The sequence below is a fragment of the Lepidothrix coronata genome, unplaced genomic scaffold (genome assembly GCF_001604755.1).
Source record: "Lepidothrix coronata isolate B3197 unplaced genomic scaffold, Lepidothrix_coronata-1.0 Scaffold26, whole genome shotgun sequence".
NCBI classification, from domain to species: domain Eukaryota; kingdom Metazoa; phylum Chordata; class Aves; order Passeriformes; family Pipridae; genus Lepidothrix; species Lepidothrix coronata.
The window spans coordinates 2,516,946-2,526,818 of NW_016690206.1; the positions used below are offsets into that span (position 1 = coordinate 2,516,946).

The 9,873-nt window shown below is 37.3% G+C and overlaps 1 protein-coding gene across 1 annotated transcript in view; it reads right to left on the reverse strand.

The window, feature by feature from the left end:
- The window catches only part of CDH12 (cadherin 12), a 529,677-nt gene extending 527,639 nt beyond the window's left edge, over nucleotides 1-2,038 (reverse strand). The window contains exon 1 of the mRNA XM_017809416.1: nucleotides 1,767-2,038. The gene's annotated coding sequence lies outside the window, so the exon portion shown is untranslated. The remainder of the gene's footprint in view (nucleotides 1-1,766) is intronic.
- Nucleotides 2,039-9,873: the final 7,835 nt, after the last annotated feature.

Genomic DNA, 9,873 nt, shown 5'->3' on the forward strand with positions numbered 1-9,873 from the left:
GAAAAAGACAAAATAAATTACTTTTAAAAACAGTCTTTTCAAAGAAAATATTTTTTTCTTGCTTCCTCAAAAGAGAATCTGTTTTCCCCACCATCTCTCACACAGACCCCAATCTCTAAGAAGAGCAACATCAGGTAACTAGTTTGATCACTCGCAATGGAAGCCTTTGGTCTGTATGCTGATATGTTCTGGAGCTCTCAAATCAGTTTAGCAATTAACTGCTTATGACTTCTTCGATGTAACCATCTGGCTTTCAGATCTGGGGAAATACTTTGTAAGAAGCCTGGAAATCTCTTGAAAACACACTGTGATCAATGATAGTTTTAACAACATGTTCAGAGGACTGAAATAAAGGCGTCCTGACAAATTTGTGAATTTCCTAAAAGCGTGGTTTCATAGAAACATTTTAATATTGATTTAGATTATATCTGAAATGCAATCACACACAGAGCAAAAGCTACATTATAATAATATCTACTTAGTATTACTGAATTTTTAGTGTTTGGTCATTCATATTTTGAATTTGAAAATAGGGGGGAAATTACCAATAATCTCAACCACGGATTGATGCCACCCAGCATCCTGTTTAGCTCTGTATAGATATTTGCAGATATAGAAAAAAAAATTAACTGTCACTCAATAAACACCGAGATTTACACAAAGTCCATCATCACCACCACACCATAGCATGTTTTGAAAGGAATATTTAAAAGACAAGAAACATACATCCTTCTACCTAGATTAAATAATAGAATTGAAGTATCAAAACCACAGAGCCATTCACATAAAAAATTACATGAAATATTCAAGATAAGTACTTTCACACATCTCTGTTATAGGCACACTTGCAGCATGATTTGTAATTCAGAGCTAAACTCACCATTAAACCATCTGTATAAAGATTAGGTACGTTATACTGGTCATCAAATGACTAATTTGTAGAAGATCAATTTGAAACATTATAATGATAAATCACGGTTCGCATTTGAAAATCTTGTATGTCAGGGCTAAATTTTCTTTCTCACCATTAAATTTTTTCTGCAGTGCTTTTTTTTTTTTTTTTTCCTAAGGGAGCAAGCTGCTCAGGTGCTTTCAAAGTTGTTTCAAGTCAAATTCACATTCCTTACCTTCTTTGTTTTTAATTGAACCTTATTACTTTAAAGGTCAATGCTGCAGAAACTCTCCCCCTGCCCCCGTATTCACACACACAGGACTGAGCGCTTAAGGAAAAAAAAAAAGGACATAAAAATATGGCAAATACATTTTTCAGTCCCACGAATTTCACACCATCTCTTAGCTATTTTCCCTCTCAACTGAGTCCCCGGTTTGGCACACTGTATTTTCCTTTTTATCAGCACTGATCTTCCTAGCCATCACCACAGAAGTAGTTGCACCCACACCTATGTACCTATGTATTTCAGAGCCGCTGCCAGACCTGGTGGAGGGCTGGACGCCTGCAAAGCGGGAAGGGGAAAGTGCAGCTCCTTCGTCTCCCTCCACTGTTTCCTCTTCCTTTAGGTACTGCGGACTCGCACACTTTGTTTAGAACTTATTGAAGTTTTGCGATTCCAAACCGGGATGAGCAGGGAATACAGGCTGCTAGTCCACACGGACAGATTTCTCGCGCGTGCCTCTGCAGCTCCTCCGTGGAGGCAGCTTCCCTTTGTGCAGTGTTCCAGGAGCCCCCACACCACAGCCCCCGCCACCGCGGTACCATCCCAATCTCTCCTCCACCCCTCTCTTCTCCCCCAAAAAAGCCGCCTTACCTGCTACGTGGAGCTGCAGCAGCACCAGCAGCACCAGCAACACCAGCAGCAGCAGTGTGCACAGCGGCAGCGCCTCGTTCTCTGAATCACTGTAGCAATAAACTGCCCTTTCTCGTGTTCCCCTTCATTCACAAAGGATCTCACAGACAGGAAAGGCAGGTAGAACCCACTTTCTTACTGGAAAAGGTTGGCTCCCTTCTCGGATACGACCGAATCCCTTTCTGTGGTTCCCTACAGATTTACCCTTCAGATCTATACTGCGCTTCAGCAGCAGCCTGAGCTCAACTGCAGCTGATAGAGACCAGCCAATTGGTATTGAGGATTCCCTTTCTGTAACCCCCTCCCACAAAAATACACCGTCTGCATTTGAAATTGTATTAGTTGTGAAAAGTAGTTTTAACCCCTTGCTTGAAAACCACACTGTGTTTTTGGAGCTTCAGATAATCTATTTTCTTTTTCATGAAGAAAAGCTCTGACTGATCAAAGTATCCCCACCTGGACTCTTTAGAGCTGGGTAACATTTAGTGAGAAAACTAAAATATCTGACACAGCAATCAACTGACTGGGAGGATGATGTGCTTGCAATCTAGTAGATCCATGACAAAATGACAAAAACAACACCCCCTCCCCCCAAAAAACCACCAAAAAAACACCCAAAGAAACTACTCTGCAATCTATCATCCAGATATCATCCTCATTTTCCCCCCCCACATAATTCCTGTATTTCTCACCACAAAACATGTCTGGACTACAATCAAACAAGAAAAAAGGACTTAAATAGCTGCATGTACAGTCACAGTAACATACCTAGACAAGAGAGATTTTATTTTGCCCAGTCCTGAAATTTATTTAGTGAATATCGCTAAAGCATTAAATGCTTTACATTTGAAGATATAACTTTACTTTTAGACCATTATAAATTTATTTCTAGACGTTCATAGTAAATATGTCATCTTCTTGTTTGTACTTTGATATTTATTTGCAGGCAAGAACTGTTGTAAAACAGATTAAGCCTGAAAGCCTGGGTTTTTTTTTAACTTAAAGGTATGCTGCATGAATTACTTCAAGAATAGAACATTTTAAAAGGATTCTACATTACATTTTCAACAGAAAAAAACCCCTGGCTAAAATACACAAACACAGAGATAAGTCAGTCATGTAACCTTAGCACTGACACCTCAACATGGACAATGAAATCTTCATAGTATTTCAATATTCTGAAGTTTGTACTTGTAAATTATATAGCCTGTCCAGTAAAAACACACTTAGGTTTCCTCAATTTAGTTGATAAGAGTGCAATGCTATATATAACATAATAACTTTGACAGAGGCAGGCAAATAAATTACAAATACATGCACGGATTTTAATGTGACAGGTAGCAACTTCTTAACTGGGAAACACAAAGCAGCTATCACAGATGAGGCCTTCCTCTCAGTCAACTCATCTTCCTCTGGACAAAGGGGAAATTAGTACAACTTTCTGCATTACAAAGACATAGTTCAGAAAGGTTTGGCTTCTGGCTAATGGGCCATTTGCATTTCATGTGACCTGTAGGCTCAGTTTCAGCAGCCATCTTTTCCAAAAGTAACTTGTGGAAGAGGGTGAGGTATACTGAGCTGTTCTGGTAGTGGCTGCAAGACAGCTTTGAGTTCTCTGACTCTCAGGGAATTGCTTCTCAATGTGATGTCCATTCTGAGTATGGTACCTCCAACAGAAAAAACCACCTGGTCCGTACTTTATCATCGGAGAAGCCTGAAAAAATCTTTATCAGTCTCCTCATGTATACTTCTGAGATCAAGTCAGAGAGCATTCTGCAGAAAGTAGTAAGTATGCAGGATATGTGCTGCAAGAAGTAAAACGTATGCAGTATACTGAAGCACACCAACATAAAGTTCAGAAGCACAAGAGCCATTGCAAGATTGATCATACTATGCATCTATATTTGTACACACACATGCATAACTGACTGTATTGAGAAAAGACCTCAAATTGCTGTCCAGTTGCAGGAGATAGGTAGGCTTCCTAGCAAGCCAGTAAGTCATAAAACCACGGATGTTTGACTAAGCTATGACAAATTAAGATTTTCTATCTTTGCCCATGCTAGACACTATTTTACAATTAAAATCAAACTGCATGTAGCTGTGATACTTGCTGACTTTACATTTTACTAAAACCAGATTCCTAGGATGACATGAAAAGAGGGCATTTCTTCTCCCAGAGTTAATAGCTTGGGAACTATGGTGTAGCTAAAGAAACAAGACAGAAACAAAACCTTCTCATCCTAGTGAACACCAAGCCCACCGACATGAAAGATTCTAATATCGATAGTAGGGAAATGGTCTCCTCTACAACTGGTGAGCCCTCTCAGTCCAGCAGCAGTCCTGTCCTGTAGCTCTCTCTCATCCTTTACAGATATGATGTGTGCTCAAAACTAATACATGAGCTATTCATCAAAATCCAGTTTCCGTAAAAGTGTCAGTTACTGTGTTGTATGTGAAAATGCTGGTAGTTAACCAGAAAAAAACCCATATGCTCTAAGAGCTGTTTATATAGATTACCAAAACCGCTACATTCTCCTCTTACAGTGTTGTTCAAAAGACAACTAATGGAGTCTTATCCTTGGCATGGAAAAAGTTGTGAGTGTCATGACAGGTTGAAAAAACTCCTGGGGACTTAACAAATGAAACAATTTCTTTTACTGTCCATCATGTGAATAAACCATGAAAGTGTCCTCCAATAATTGTACTTTAGAAGTATAGTCACTGGAGAAGAGCTTAAGATATTCCATACTTTAAATCTGGGAGATCATCAGTAAGTATAATTTTTGTGGTAGTCAGTCCTATTAATTGATGACAAGGAAAATGTTGTTATTGCATTTCCTTTAATACATGGCTTTAGAAAGTTCATTGAGTTCATTCAGTCTAGTTATTTTCTTATAATGAAATATACCAATAATAAGGCTCATACTAGCTGCAAAACTAATGCAACATTTAAAAGCGTGTTTTAAATTATCTTTGTTTTAGCTTTATAGTATTATTTAAAGTTTGACAATTGAAAGTTCAAAAGAAATCCTAGAAAACAGACCAGTATCATTTACAAAGAACCATACAAGTCTTTGCAAAGTCACTAAGCTAAATTGCTAATTTTAGTCTCCAATTTTGCTATCTGTCATAAAGAATTATGTGTGTTTTAAAATTCCATTTGTTTTTAAAAATATTTTTTTAAAAAACACTGAAGCATGAACAACTCATTTCTTAGTGTCACTCTAAAGGGGAGATAGGGCTACTTGGTTATGAGAGAATACTCATTAAAGTTGAAAATGTGTGTAGGATGGAAGAAAATGCATTCAGAGTCATTGGTATTCCCCCTTTTTGAAAAGGTGATATTTATCCAGATAACTCAAGCCTCTTGCTTTCTCTTCCTAGATGTTCAGAATGCTCCTATGATTCTTCAAAGATCTCTGTTAAGCAAATGCAGCCTGGACAAATATCCTTTATGGAGTCTAAAAGAAAGATTTCCCACTCCAACCAAAATAAAGTCTGAGACTTTTAGCCTTGCAACTTCATGGAAACACATTTATATGAATAATTGAATTTATTTATGCAGCAACTTATTCATCTGACTTGAAGATGGTAGAAGTTAAGGTTTAGTCATTTCTATGAGAATTCACTCCTCGACAGATGTTAAACTAGGATTAAAAACCCAAGTGCTGCACAACATAAGTAAAAGGGATCTGAGATTTCACCGGAGAACACCTTAAATTGATAAATATTTACATGTATATATAAGATCAGGCAAGTAGTCTTTGCCTGAGAGTTTCCTTTTGTTTAGGTAACCTTATTCTGGAGTGGATTCAAAGAGAAAGCTTAATTTTATAGGTACACTTACTAGCAACCTATAGTGACCTGTATAATTTCTGAAACTTCTGCAGTTAGACCTCCCTAAACTTAAACCAGTACACTACATTAATAAAGTGGTAACCTACTTCTTTAGTGGTGCCCCACCTTGTTCACCACTTATCCATGTAACCCTCAGACTCGTATTTTTACTGGAGTTCTTATTATGGATTGTTATAATGACACCTGGATAAACGAGACAGAGATCCAGCATTATCTGGATAGTATTTGAAGTCCCTCCCTAAGATAACAAGCAGAGCAAATCACATCCAGGTGATGTCTAGAAACCTCTGAGGACAGAGAATTCACAGTCTCTCAACTTTCCTCTTTCACATTTTAGATAGGTTTACAGGTGAAAGATTTTCCAGGTGTTTAACATAAAACTGCCTGGTTGAAATTTAAGTCCTCTGGGTTTTGCTCTACATATACTATGGTTTAGCATACTGTGTATTATTCTCTTCCTTTTTGCCATGATATTTCATATCATGCAGCTATGAAATACAGATATATAGTCTCTAACAATCCCCATTCCTTCAATCTCTCTTCACAGAACATTTTGCCTCCTAGATTCTGATAATTCTTTTTTGCTCTGCTCTCTTCCCTATTCAACAGATTTCCTGTTTCCTAAGATTAAATGCTTAATACTGGATACAATAGGGCTGCAGTGCTCTGTGATGGTAAGGCACATCCTGAGGATTATTAGAAAGGTAATGCCTTCAAATTTGAGCACTGTCTTTATGCAGGGTCAATGCTATTCTTCTCTCTGTCATACTGTTATACTAATAACCAGTCCCTTCTCCAAAGAACTTGCATTTTAAACAAAAAAAAGAGAGAGAACTTTCAGATGCAATCAGTGCAGCAACACAATATGAACCGAACAGTTCAGGCACCATTGACTGTTTAATTGTCATCTCCAGCACAGATACTGTGAGACAAAACAAGATGCAATAGTGTTTAAATGAGCATTTTGAACTTCTCATGTTTCTTACTACATTCTCCTTCAAAGCTTTCAGTTTGTCAATGTCCATGTCACTACCTTTGTCATATCCAACTGCCTACTTTCCATAATGTCTGTATGTCCACAATTGTAGTGGTTTTCATCCATCTACCACGGGAAGATGCACCTCTAAGACATGAAACCTAATCTGTAGCACAATTAATTTGTAAACTATTTAATATAAAATATCTATTTATCTCTTTTTTCAACTTTGCAATTAATACTGTTTCTTAGAATGTGTTGTGGATTTATCAATTTTTTTACTCTTGTATCTTAGACAATGACATAATTACTGCTAAAAAGGGGAGAGCAGATTTCACTAGCTGAATAGTTTTCTTTGCTCATGATTCTAGCACTGAGTCCCACTTTGCCTAGTCTACTGCTGAAAACACGAAACAAAGCATCAGGGCAATCTTCTTGAATCCGTCTATTTAAGCTTATCCTTGTTTAAGACCTGCCTACTAATTCGGTTAGCTTTGCTCTCTACCATCATTGTCAACACATACAAACAACTACAAATTCACTTTCCAGTAAAACAGTCATGTTTTGATGCATTCACAAAAGCAGTAAGCCAAATACAATCATATATCTAAATTATACAGTTATGATGCATGTCAAATTGATGTAAACTAAACCTGGCTGTATATGAATTTAATTAGCATCACCAGCACCAAATGGATTATTAATGTGAGAGGAACTGCAAAGGTTATTGCAGTTTTTAAGAAATACCAGCAAAGTTGTGTCAGTAGCACAGATGAGAACTGTGTAGTTATCATAGAATGGAAATTAGCCCTAAGTTATATAGACAGTATTTCATAAAATAGTTAATAATTTTTTTTTTTAATATTGATGGAAGCTTTGTTTTTAAATAATTTATTGTATTGACCTATGGTTCCTAAATGGTAAGTTTTCCACAATATGTGTTTTGACAGTATTGTTGAAACTGTTGTGTTCTAGCAAGTTATCACTGTTTTCTTTTGGGGATAAGTACATCTCCATAAATTGTTATCACTAACGTTAGGTTCTTGAAAGTTTTTTCACAGGAGTGCAATTATAAATACATACATATTAATGTAATCCATTTTTAGTCCTTTCTTATTTTACTGCATCCCTAACGAAGACAGAGTATTTCTTTCATTAAGAGGTAAATTTATTTTTCTGCAACTTAGAAACTCTTTTAAATCCCAATAGAATACCCTCCCTAAGCAATAGACATAACCTTTAAAACAATGCTACATTTTGTTTTTGTTTTGATTTCTAAGTCAACTATTGAAAATCTCTTGACATAGGTTTTATATACTTATCTAGATGATACATACAGGTAAAGATTCTCTCAAGAAACACAGTGTACCTACGTAAGTTTCCAAATAAATAGCAGTTCTTTATACTTGCTAAAAGTAGGTTTCTGCCTCAGCTAAGATTTCAATTACGTACTTAAGAGCCCTCATCTCTGTCAGGTGTTTAGTACTAGTATGTTACATTTGAATAACAATTTTATACATGTAGATCTCAAATTAGTTTCGTAGCAGTAGCAGCACTATTTTTGCAAGGAAAGAATACAGAAAAAAAGAAAAAAAGAAAATTGAGGAAATACTTTCTATAAACTAAGTCTAGATAAGTGTTGAATCGGCTAACTTCAGCACTGTGGCGGATCTTAAAAAAGTCGTAGCACATACTTGTTTGCAAGTCATCTGAAAAAGAGCAACATGAATTTTACATATACCTATTTAAAGTGCTTTAATATTTGCTCATGGAGCTGGATGCAACCATTATGACCTCAAAAACCAACACTCTGTTTTTACAAGTTTCTTGCAACTTTTAACAAGTTCCCTTATTTGTGTGTATTGCTACACTAATGTGTGAAATGTGAATACAGATACTTTCATTAGGATAGAAACTATTCTGAGAGAAGACCGGATATGTTTCATAGTCAAGTATTAGGTACTGGGGCACTGAAAGGTGCCACGTAATTACCAACCTCTTTATTAAAGCTTTTTTTCCAGGCAGTTAGGTTGGGAAAAATATATGGAGCCTGAGCCTATGAACACTGGGATGTAGTTGTTGCCTCATACACAAGTGGGTATTTTAGCATTCTCTTTGAGGGGCAGCAGTTCAACTGAATTCCTGCTTCTTCTGGTCTATTCACATCCAGTTTGTGCTCTAACATCAGTCAGTCTGGCCTTCCTTTTTCTTCCATGGTATATCTCTACATCATCCTGAAACTGATTACCCTTTTCTCCTAAGGCTTTTAGAGGTGGCAAGATTTGTCAGCTACTGGATACGTGAATACAATATATAGCACAGTATCAGAGAGTCACAGAATATGCTGAGTTGGAATGGACCCATAACGATCATGGAGTCCAACCCTTGGCCCTTCACAGAACCATCCCCAAGAGACATACTATGTGGCTGAGAGTATCATTCAAACCCTTCTTGAACTCTCTCAGTTCTCGGTGCTGTGACCACTTCCTTGGGGAACCTGTTTCAGTGCCCAAGCATCCTCTAGGTGAAGAACTTTTTTCTAGTATCCAACGTAAACCTCCCCTGATGCAACTTCAGTCCACTCCCTCAGGTCCTGTTACTGGTCACTACAGAGGAAAGATCAGTGTCTGCCTCTCCTCTTCCCCTCATGAGGAAGTTGTAGACTGCAATGAGGTCTCCCCTCAATCTCCTTCAGGCTGAATAGAACAAGTGACCTCAACCACTCCTCATATGGCTTCCCCTCCAGGCCTTTCACGATCCTTGTTGCCCTTCTTCAGACACTCTTAAATAGCTTAATACCTTTCTTATATTGCTGTGACCAAAACTGCACACAATATCCAAGTTGAGGCCACACCAGTGCAGAGCAGTATTTCATTCAGTATTCTCCATAAGGATGCCTGAAAAACATCAAGGAACCTACAACCCCTATGTTCACAGAGCATATGTTTGCAGTTCACAAAACATCTATTAGTTGGGAGTTATTTTTTTTTCATTCTGTACCTTGATTATTGCTGATGTACACAGGCCAGTACATCCATCTAACTTGCTGAAAATAGGCCACTACCACTAGATGAAAAAAGTTAGTAGATGGGAAAGAAAAGCACAAGTGATCCTTCACAGTCCCTGCCAAAAATAAACAATGAACATTTATCAGACTCAGAACAGACCCAAATTAATATTACTAAAAAAATAGATGGAAACAATTATCTATTTTTTCAGCCTAAATTGTAT